General features: G+C 42.1%; 1 pseudogene; it reads right to left on the bottom strand.

The window, feature by feature from the left end:
• The window catches only part of LOC106725171, a 13,839-nt pseudogene extending 4,111 nt beyond the window's left edge, over nucleotides 1-9,728 (bottom strand).
• Nucleotides 9,729-10,641: the final 913 nt, after the last annotated feature.

Here is a 10,641-nt window from a genome sequence, read left to right as displayed (position 1 = left end):
GTCTTACCCCTTCCACTAAATTATCTGTGACCAATAAAATATCAAGAAGTATTGACCCGAAGTGATACCCAGTGGGTCAATAGAAGCCCCCTTCACACCTTCCTGAAAGTCTTAGAAATTCATGATAAAGTAGGCTCCTTCTCACTGAGGACAACTAAATGGATTTTAAGAGTTTCCAACCCCCAATGTAAAAGAGAGCAGAAACTTGTCAAAAAACTCATTCCTCAGCATTTCTTAACAGTGCACCTACCCAAACCACCCTCCTTCAAGTTCAGGCAGCACTATTTTGCAAACTTCCAATACCCAGATTGCTCACAGAAATGTCTTATTTTGTTGTCATTTGTTGTTTTAACACGAGGTCTATGATTTTACAAGTTTTGGAAATGAGTATTCCTTCAGGGTCTCAGGCTTCAGCTCAGAGAGATCAAACTGATCAGTGTCATAAGACTTTTCTTTTATTCACATAAAGTTCCGTTTGAAGAAGTCACTGAAGGCCCAGATTAGGGATACAATTCAGATGTTAAAATTATAAAAAAAAATTTCTTGCTGTTGCTTTGAAATGAGGGACATAGGCAAGCAATAAAAACCTTTGATTAGAGAACAGGACCAGATGAGCAGCACATCATGGCCCTCAAAAGTAAATTACTTGTCAAGGGCGGGGAAAATGAAAGGAGACATATCTAATACTCTTTGTAATACTTTAAGCAATAAAACAAAATTTAAAAAAATAAAAAAAAATGAAAGAATCATTGCCAAAAAAAGAAAAGACATGAGCTATCAAGTGATGAAAAGACATGGAGAAAACTTAAATGCATATTATTAAGTGAAGAAGTCAGTCTGGAAAGGCTACATACTGTATGATTCTAGCTACATGACATTGAAAAAAAATAAAACTATGCAGACAGTAAAATAATTGGTGGTTGTCAGTGGATTTTTAAGGCAGGAAAACTATTTTGTATGATATAACAATAATGGATATCATGTCATTATACATTTGTCAAAATCCATAGAATGTACACTAAGAGTGAATCCTAATTTAAACTCTGAGCTTTGGGTGATTATGATGTCTAGGTTCATTTGTTGATCAACAAGTGCACCACCCTGGTGGTATGTTGACTGAAGAGGTTATATGAGAAATCTCTATACCTTCCACTCAATTTTGCTGAAAAACAGGGGGGAAATAACTTTGAAGGTTGTGACCACATAGATAAAATCATAAGCAATGAATATCCAATATTCAATCTGGCAAGTATCTAAAAATGTGTGGTCCTAAAAGATAGCAGGAATATGAAAGAATAAAGAATTTCATTATGTCCAAAAAGCTTTAAATTTAGACCAAAATTTAAAAAATAAAGCAGTATCCTACCAATGCCTAATCTAGGGTAAATTACAAACGCCAGTTGGCATTCAGAATTAGCTAATATGAAACATAAATGCAGGGATATCACAAGAACTTATCTTGAAGTTACCTATCAACCACAGATCAGGGGCAGGGCAAGAAATCATTCTCTGTAAAAATCTCCAGTTTCCAAATCACCCTAGTGCCAACTGCTGGCATATCTGCCAACAATGCTAGTGAGACATTTAGTTTCTTTAGTATTAAAGCAACTTTCATTTTAAGAAGATTTAGGATTAATCAAAGAAGTATTTAAGATAATCAAATCCATGTTAATATTTTTATATTAAAGAATTTCCCCTGGTTATTTTATACTATAGGCCCAGTGCACAAAATTTATGCATTGGGTTGGAGGGGTAACCTCAGCCTGGCCTGTGCCCTCTCACAGTTTTGGAGCCCACGGGGGATGTTCAACTGCCACAGAGGCGGGAGAGAGGCTCCCACCACTGCCGCTGTGCTTGCCAGCCATGAGCCCGGCTTCTGGCTGAGTGGTGTTCCCCTGTGGGAGCGCACTGACCACCAGGGGGCATCTCCTGCGTTGAGCGTCTGCCTCCTGTTGGTCAGTGCATGTCATAGTGACCAGTCGTTCTGCAGTTTGGTCAATTTGCATATTAGCCTTTTATTATATAGGATATTTATATGATTGAATAGAATTTGGCCTCTGAGAACAATTTCGCCTGTCCAATTGCAAATGCATAATTAAGTAAGTGATTTAGGCTTTTGATTTAAAGTTGAAATTTTACTACATTTATAGAAAATAATGGGACATTTAAAAGAACTAAGATTGACCATATTTATGATTTTAATTATTTGCTCGAAATGGGTTATTTGAGCAATTGTTAAGATTTAGTTTATTAAGTTAGAAAATGGGAGTACCTTGCTTTGCAGAAAACAGTTAACACAGCACGTTGGTGACTGCTATCCTCAGAAAGGCCTGCTCCCGAGATTGGTCCTTAGCTGGTATCTGGGGAGTAGGGTCACAGAGTGTCCCCAGTCAACAGTTAACTGATAAGAGTGGTTCAGTTTGCTTAGATTGTGCAGACAATATGGTTTATGCTGAATGTCTGGGAGTCTGAAATTTTGATACATTCTAGGCAGAATGCGTCTACATACTCAGCCCCCAATATAAAGCTTGGGCTCTAAGTCTCTAGTGGGCTTCCCTGGGACAAAACATTGCACACATGTTGTTGAATTTTCATTGCTGGGAAGAGTGTGCTCTGCATGACCCCGTGTGGGAGAGAGTGGTCATAAGGAAGCCTGCACAGGGAGTACTGCAGACTCTGCCTGTGTCTTTCCTTTATGGTCCAGCTGGTATCCTTACCATGTTGCTAGGAGTAGAGTTATATACTGACTTCTGTAAATCCTCCCATTTTGTCTTATCCAAAGGTGAGGGCTATATCTAACGTCTGTAAACCTCCCATTAATGATTCTATCTCTCTATTCTCTCTCTTCCTTCTCTCTAAAAATCAATAAAAACATATTTTTAAAAAATCTCTTAGGTTTGAAGATGTGAGAGTGGAGAAAGGCCTGAGAAGCAAGAGTGTGAGCAAAGGGACAGAAAATCAGCAGTGTAACTGTGAGAGGCATGTTGGCCCTCTAGCATTGCAGCATGGCTGTCTCACAAAAGAAGAGTGGGGACAGCTGTGGTGGCTGTGCTGCTCAGGCTCAGCAGTTTGGAGTTGATTCTTTCTGTGGGGAGAAGGACAAATGGTGTTTCGACAATTTTTCTCATAGCAGTATTTTGTTAATTCATAACAAGTCAGATATGAAGAAAGACTTTGGTTGTTCTAGAATAAAAATTGTACTGGGAACAAAGTGTAGGATAGTTTAGGTTGGATTAGAGGAGAGAGTGTTGTTAGCAGAGAATCGTTATAAAACATTCCAGATATAAAGTAATAAAGGGCTAAGCTAATAGAAGGCCAGAGGGAATGGAAAGAGATTCTTTAAACACTGTAAATGAAGAAGTGATGAGACTGGTGATCACATATAAAGGAAGGAGTAGAGTATATTTATGAAAGTGAAAGAGGAGGGTAACATTTCAGAATGAAGTATGTACCTGTGGGCTGATTGTATTATATTTACACTAGAGGCCTGGTGCACAGATTTGTGCACTGGTGGGGACCCTCAGCCTGGCCTGTGGGGATCAGGCCAAAACAGCTCTTCGACATCCCTTGAGGGGTCCCGGATTGGGAGAGTGTGCAGGCCAGGCTGAGGTACCCTACCGGTGCATGATTGGGGCTGGGGAGGGACCACAGGAGGGCTCCAGGGTGTGTCCAGCCCGTCTCGCCCAGTCATGATCTGCCAAACCCCAGCAGCAAGCTAACCTACTGGTCAGAGTGTCTGCCCCCTGGTGATCAGTGCGCATAATAGAGACTGGTCGAACGGTTGCACAGTCTACAGTTGGATGCTTAGCATATTAGGCTTTTATTATATAGGATGATTTTTCTTTTTTACCCTCAAGGGAGTTGGAATCAGTGTGTATATTGGAAGGTAGTCTGAACAGAAAAGTTTAGCCCAGCTGGTATGGCTTAGTGGTTGAGTGTCAACCTATGAACCAGGAGGTCACAGGTTCAATTCCTGGTCAGGGCCCATGCCCAGGTTGTGGGCTCGATCCCCAGTGTGGGGCATGCAGGAGGCAGCCGATCAATGATTCTCTCTCATCATTAATGTTTCTATCTCTCTCTACCTCTCCCTTCCTCTCTGAAATAATTAAAAATATATTTTAAAAACAAGAAAAGTTTAGACCCCGAATGTTCCAAGAGAGAAAAGAACTTTTGCAACTCTAAATATAACTGGAACACATACCCTAGGGGTTTGATGCTTACATAACTTTTAAAATCTTGGCTTTATCATAGAAGCCTGAGAGCCAAGCAACCCATACCTAGAGGGATAATGTGCGTAGTGCTGAACGGGGGTGTTGGAATCTTCTGGGGTCTTTGAAAGATTTTTCAAGCATTTTGTTAGAGAAGAGCCCAAGACACAAACAGCTTTGGTGGTTGTGCTTCAGGAAAGAGTTTTCTGCCAGTGGAAGTTGAAGGAAACAGAACTACAGGAATTTGTTGGACATTTCCTAATGTGTCCCTGCTGTTAGCCAGGCTTCAGGAAAAGGTGAACAGCTCCTGGCCAAGGAGGAAGCAGCTTTAAAAAGTAAAGCCAAATGGAAGAACTGGCAGTACTCTTAAGAGACTTTGCAGCATTGTTCAGGCCAACCTTACCTTCCTGTTCTGTGGGATTCACAAACATATTTTGTATTTAACTGATAAAAATCGTTGCTGCTTACTTAGGTCCTGATTTCACGTCTATTTTTTAATATATATTTTTTTATGATTTCAGAGGGAGAGGGAGAGATGGAAACATCAATAATGAGGATCACTGATCAGTTGCCTCCTGCACACCCCACACTGGAGATTGAGTCTGCAACCAAGGCATGTGCCCTGACTAGGAATCAAACTGTGACCTCCTGGCGCATAGGTCAACCCTCAACCACTGAGCAACACCAGCCAGGCTCAAGTCTACTTTTATGTAGAACCCACTCCTCTACTTATGAATCAAATACTTCATCAATATCCTTATCCCCACTGCCAAAGCCTCCAAACAATGCAATTATTCCTTCTCTAAGGGAAAGAATAGCCAACGCTGTTTCACCAAAAGCAGCCAAAGTCCTCTATCCCCGCAGCAATCAACTCTCCCCCTTTGTTGTCAGCAACAGGACAAATAAAATAAAATGGAGCTTTCTTGACTCAGAACCTAAAATGTACTGATGATATGCAAAACTTTTACATACACATGGACACATGTGACAATTGAGGATGAGCAACTTTATTCCCATGCTGTTGGTTATTGAACATGTATAAGAAAGTCAATTTCTGTGTCCAAATAGTACACTAAGAAAAAATAGTCAATATCCCATACCTGTTATTTTTGTAGTAGGGCACTGCCTTGCTTGAATTCTTTCTAGGTGGGGCATGTTGGCTCGTTTAGAAAATGCAAAATCCTTTCCTACTTGAAGAGAAGAAAACCAGAGAAACAGAGAAGCGGAAAGAGATTTGCCAAGTAGTTAAAAGGGAATAACTACATGTAGATGGTTACCTCTTTCTTTTCAGATTTTTGAACTGAAACACCTTTGGTTCAGTTGCTGCTTTAAGACTTTAAGATTATAAAAGGCCAGTGGCTGTAATGCCGTAATGACCAAACGACCGGTTAATAGGAGGTGCATGGAGCACCTCTTGGTCCCTCCCCCGGCCTGCCAGCCGCTTGCGGGGCTCGGGGCTCATGGCTCTCGTGGCTTGCGGGGCGCGGAGGGGCTCCCAGCGGCAAGCTATTCCCGCATGGTGGGTCTGGGGTCCCGCTGGCGCCGCGTGTCTGTGTCTCCCGCGATTTTGCGCGCTGGGCTCTAGTAGAGAATAAGTTCTCAGGCTAGTTTGTAAAAATTAACCTTGTCACATTGGGATCAAACTTTTATTTTGGTACCAACAGTAACAGTCAGTTGTCCTTTTTCTTCATCCAGTTTAAAGAAAACCTAGTTTCTTAGGTATAGCGCTCAAGTTATTTTGGAGCTCCAATATTGGAACACTCTAATTAAGCCACTTTGGAAAAATAGTCCTAAAATATTTTAACAACTTTCTTTGGAAACTAGCCATGGTTGTCAGTTGCAGCCCTGGATCATCAAATCCATTTGTTAGAATACAATTGTCATTAACAGTTTACAAAACCAGAAAGAACAGGTGAGCACTTCCTTTCTCTTGTCTTTCCTTCAGTTCTTTTGGGGCAGTGTAGTAAGAAGCTGGGAAAATTCCTTGGCAAATGGAATGGGGAAACTGAGACAGATACCTGAACAAACTGGCCGAGCAATTTACAGCCAGATACAGTAAGTCACCAGGGCATTTATGGGATGCTGCTTCTGTGCCAGGAACTATGCTAAGCACTTAATCGTCACAGAATCTTTGGAAATAAAGAAAATTACACTTTGGTAGGTTAGGAAAGTTAAATGATTTAGTCAAGATTGCCCACCCAGTTAGTAAAACCAGGATACAGGATTCAAACGCAGAGATCCCTCTCTCTCTCCTTTTTAAGATACGTTTTTATTGATTTCAGAGAGGGAGGGAAGGGAGAGACAGAAACATCAATGATGAGAGAGAATCATTGATCAGCTGCCTCCTGCACGCCCCCTACTAGGGATCGAGCCCACAACCTGGGCATGTGCCCTGACTGGGAATCAAACTGTGACCTCTTGGTTCATAGGTCAACCCTCAACCAGTGAGCCACACCAGCCAGGCAAAATTAAAACTTTTTAAACTAAAAAGTAGTTTATGGTGGATAGTCATGTCCTAGGCTAGTATCTTCCCTGACACAGGTCAATCTTTTTTTATTTTTATTTTTTTATTGATCTCAGAGAGGAAGGGAGAGGGAGAGAGAGGTAGAAATATCAATGATGAGAGAGAATCATTGATTGGCTGCCTCCTGCATGCCCTACACTGAGGATAAAGCCTGCAACCTGGGCATGTGCCCTGACCGGGAATCAAACTGTGACCTCCTGGTTCATAGGTCGACACTCAACCACTGAGCCACGCCAGCTGGGAACAAAGGTCAATCTTTACCTTAACTGAGCCTATTGTCTTTTTGCATCTTTGATAACATATCGTTTGAATGTCAAAGTAATTTTCCTTTTTCCTGACCTCTCAAAGCACAGGCACTGGTCTGTGGAGTTCACAAATTCCCTCATTGTTATTGAGTTAATTGTTGACTGCTAACTATCCTGCATCCATCTAAGTAAAAGAAGTGTGTGTCTATCATTTCATTTTTTATCCAGTCCCAGAGGTTTCTCTATCCCCTATCTTTACTTTCTCCCACCTCCCCAATCTATGACCAATGGGTTTCATGTAACCCACTTATGTCTCCTCTTTTGATTGTAATGTATAAAAGAAGGTGCAGAACTGCCACTCTCTGGAGCATTATCTCGATCTGTTTAGATTCTGCTTCCTGGCAATTGTAAACTCATGAAAATGCTTCACAGGTTTGAATGTTTCTTACGTTAACATTCACGTACAGAATCCCATGTGTAGCCAAAGAACAACTGCTGTCTCTCACAAACTCTAGTATCCTTTGTTTCTGAGAGAGCACTTGTTACTGCTATAAAACTCCTGCAAAAGTTGGCCTGAATCTTTTAGTAAAAGAGGCAACGCTACATAGAATTTTCCCCACCTGCTTTTGGCAGATTGACTCCGTGGATTTAAAACTTCATTTTCTGGAGCTGATAAGGTGACAATGCTCCTCTGAAAAAAATGCAGGTGACACCTGTCTTGTAGGTTGTCTAAGCAAGTATAGACCAAACAGGCCCTGTGTGAGAGTGGCAGACCTCATTGATCAAGTGTTTGGTGACAACAAACAATGGTTATATTACATTGTACTCTTGATAAGTGGATGAAAAAACTGGTGCATCTACACAATGGAATACTACGCGGCTGTAAAAAAGAAAGACCTCTTACCATTTGCAACAGCATGGATGGACCTGGAGAGCATTATGCTAAGCGAAATAAGCCAGTTGGTGAAAGATAAATCTCACCACTCATTTGTGGAATATAATGAACAGCATAAAATGATGAACAAAAATAGATACAGAGACATAGAAGCATTGAACAGACCATCAAACCTCAGAGGGAAGGCAGGGGATGGTGGGAGGGGGAGGGGGAGAGATCAACCAAAGGACTTGTATGCATGCATATAAGCATAACCCATGGACACAGACAGTAGGGGAATGAGGGCCTGTGCTGGGGGGTGGGAGTGGCCAGGGTGAGGTCAGTGGGGGGAAAGGAGACATATGTAATACTTTCAACAATAAAGAATTTAAATTAAAAATAAATAAATAAATAAATAAATAGTACTTTTATAGTAGGTTGAAAAGAAGTGATATACCAGTAAAGGACGGGTTTGGTTAAAAGCCCAGAGAGACTTATAGAGGTTTCTTCCTTGACTACCAAATGAGGGAGCACAGCCAGCCCAATGAGATCTGCCTTGGGCGGTTCCAGCCGGTAGCGGCTAGATGGGTTAGATGACCCTGACTTCCCTTTCTGGTGGTTTGAACATCCATTTTTCCAGTGTCCAGATTCCTTACAGTAGGCACACTGATCCCGCTTAAGGTTTGTCCTTTCCCTTGGCCTGGGTCCTTGTTGTTTCCCTTTCTTATCTGTTTGGGAGCTTGATTCCTTAATAGCCGCCACTATCAAGGTTGCTTTCTTTTTCAGTCTCTCCTCTGCTTCCTCCTTAGTCGCCCTGTCTTGGTTGATGAAACCTTGTTTGCTATTTCTAGCAGCTTGGTTGTGTTTTCCCCCCACAAATCCTTCGAGCTTTTGCAGCTTTCTCCTTATGTCGGACTGAGCCTGACCTACAAAGGCTGCATTGACCGTAGTTTGATTTTCTGGGGTTTCAGGATAAAAAGGAGTGTAGATCCGATATGCCTCACAGAGTCTCTCATAGAAGGCTGCTGGACTTTCATCAGGTTTTCGGAAGACCTCGGAGGTCTTGGCCATATTGGTGGGCTTCTTGGCCACAGCTATACTCATGTGCTCCTCAGTGTTAAAGAGCATGAGAAGGAGTTGCTTGCAGTCAACCCAGGTGGGCTTATGGGTCTGGAAAACTGACTCTAGAGGTCTACCATGGCCTGAGATCTTTCAGAATAAGCGGGAGTGTGATGTTTCAGTTCAGGAGATCGGTCATGGTAAAAGGCTGGTAGTAAAAGACTGATCACCCCCTCTTGTAGGGTCCCATCTTCTCCAAGCACTTGGGGACCCCGAGTCTCCTGGAGAGGCATCTGGAAAGCTGGGGGTGGCCTGGGTCCCTGATTAGCTGAGCACAAGTACCATCCAACTGGCTCTGGAGAGTCCAGTTGGGGAGAGACAGAAGGTGGTGGTGTATCTTAGCTTCCCCGACCAGACAAAGGAGCACTGGGTGCCACTTGAGGTGCGTATGGAGGTAGTGATGGCGAACCTATGACACGCATGTCAGAGGTGACATGCGAACTCATTTTTTTTTGGTTGATTTTTCTTTGTTAAATGGCATTTAAATATATAAAATAAATATCAAAGATATAAGTCTTTGTTTTACTATGGCTGCAAATATAAAAAAATTTCTATATGTGACACAGCACCAGAGTTAAGTTAGGGTTTTTCAAAATGCTGACATGCTGAGCTCAAAAGGTTTGCCATCACTGTGACCTAGTTTCATAAGTCAAAGTTTAACCACTGAGCCACACCTGCTGGGCCACTTCCATAATTCTACTGTCATGTTCAAACACTGAGACCTTGACCAAACCTGGAATGCCAATATTAAATGTCATTTTCCTATTCAGTGGCCTTATCCTCCTGTTTCAGCTTTTTAGCCTCCAAGTGACCCTTCCATAGGCTCACATTCCATCTCTTCCTGATTTCACTTTCCAATGATGAATCATTTCATCCACTTAACTCTTTGCTCTATTTTTCTTTCCTTTTTTTTAAAAAAAATGTTTTTATTGACTTTTAGAGAGAGGAAGGGAGAAGGATAGAGATAGAAACATCGATGAGAGAGAAACATCATTGTTCAGCTTCTTCCTGCACATCCCACAACTGGAGATTGAGCCTGCAACCCGTGTATGTGCCCTGACAGGGAATTGAACTGTGACCTCCTATTCATAGGTCGATGCTCAACCACTGAGCCACACCGGCTGGGCAACTTTGCTCCATTTTTCTATTGCCTTACCCATTCAGCAAAACCATATCTGACCATTTATTTAACCTTCTTACCTTCTCTATCTTTACTTTTTGTGAATGGGAAAGCCATGCTCATTTGTGGCTTTGATGCCACCACATTTATAGAATTTAATCTCAGCAGTCCTTGGTGTTGCTGTGCACTCTCTCTAGATCCCTTCAGTGTTGGGAGGAAAAATGTTTTTTCTACCAATTTAGGTCCAAGGGGGTGGGGAGGAGCTGAAAGTTCACTGACAACAGACAGATTTAGGGAGAAAAGACAGGATTATGGGGTTTATGTACCAACTTGATGCAGGAGAGAGAGGCCGGAAGGGCTTCTATGGGAAAACAAAGGACTATTAGGAAAGACAAATGGGCTGTTAGGAAAACAAATGGAAGTCTGACAGTTTTTGGTAATGTTCCTTGCCGGAAGCCGGACCACCCTTGCTGCTTGACATAGTCGCTGCAGGGAAGAAACATCTGCACAGCTTATGTTTCAAGGGACCTGGCATATATGGTGTTATGCCC

This window comes from Myotis brandtii, unplaced genomic scaffold (assembly GCF_000412655.1).
Source record: "Myotis brandtii unplaced genomic scaffold, ASM41265v1 scaffold1403, whole genome shotgun sequence".
NCBI lineage: Eukaryota > Metazoa > Chordata > Mammalia > Chiroptera > Vespertilionidae > Myotis > Myotis brandtii.
The sequence above is the reverse complement of the archived record's forward strand: the minus strand, read 5'-3'. Positions and strand labels throughout refer to the sequence as shown.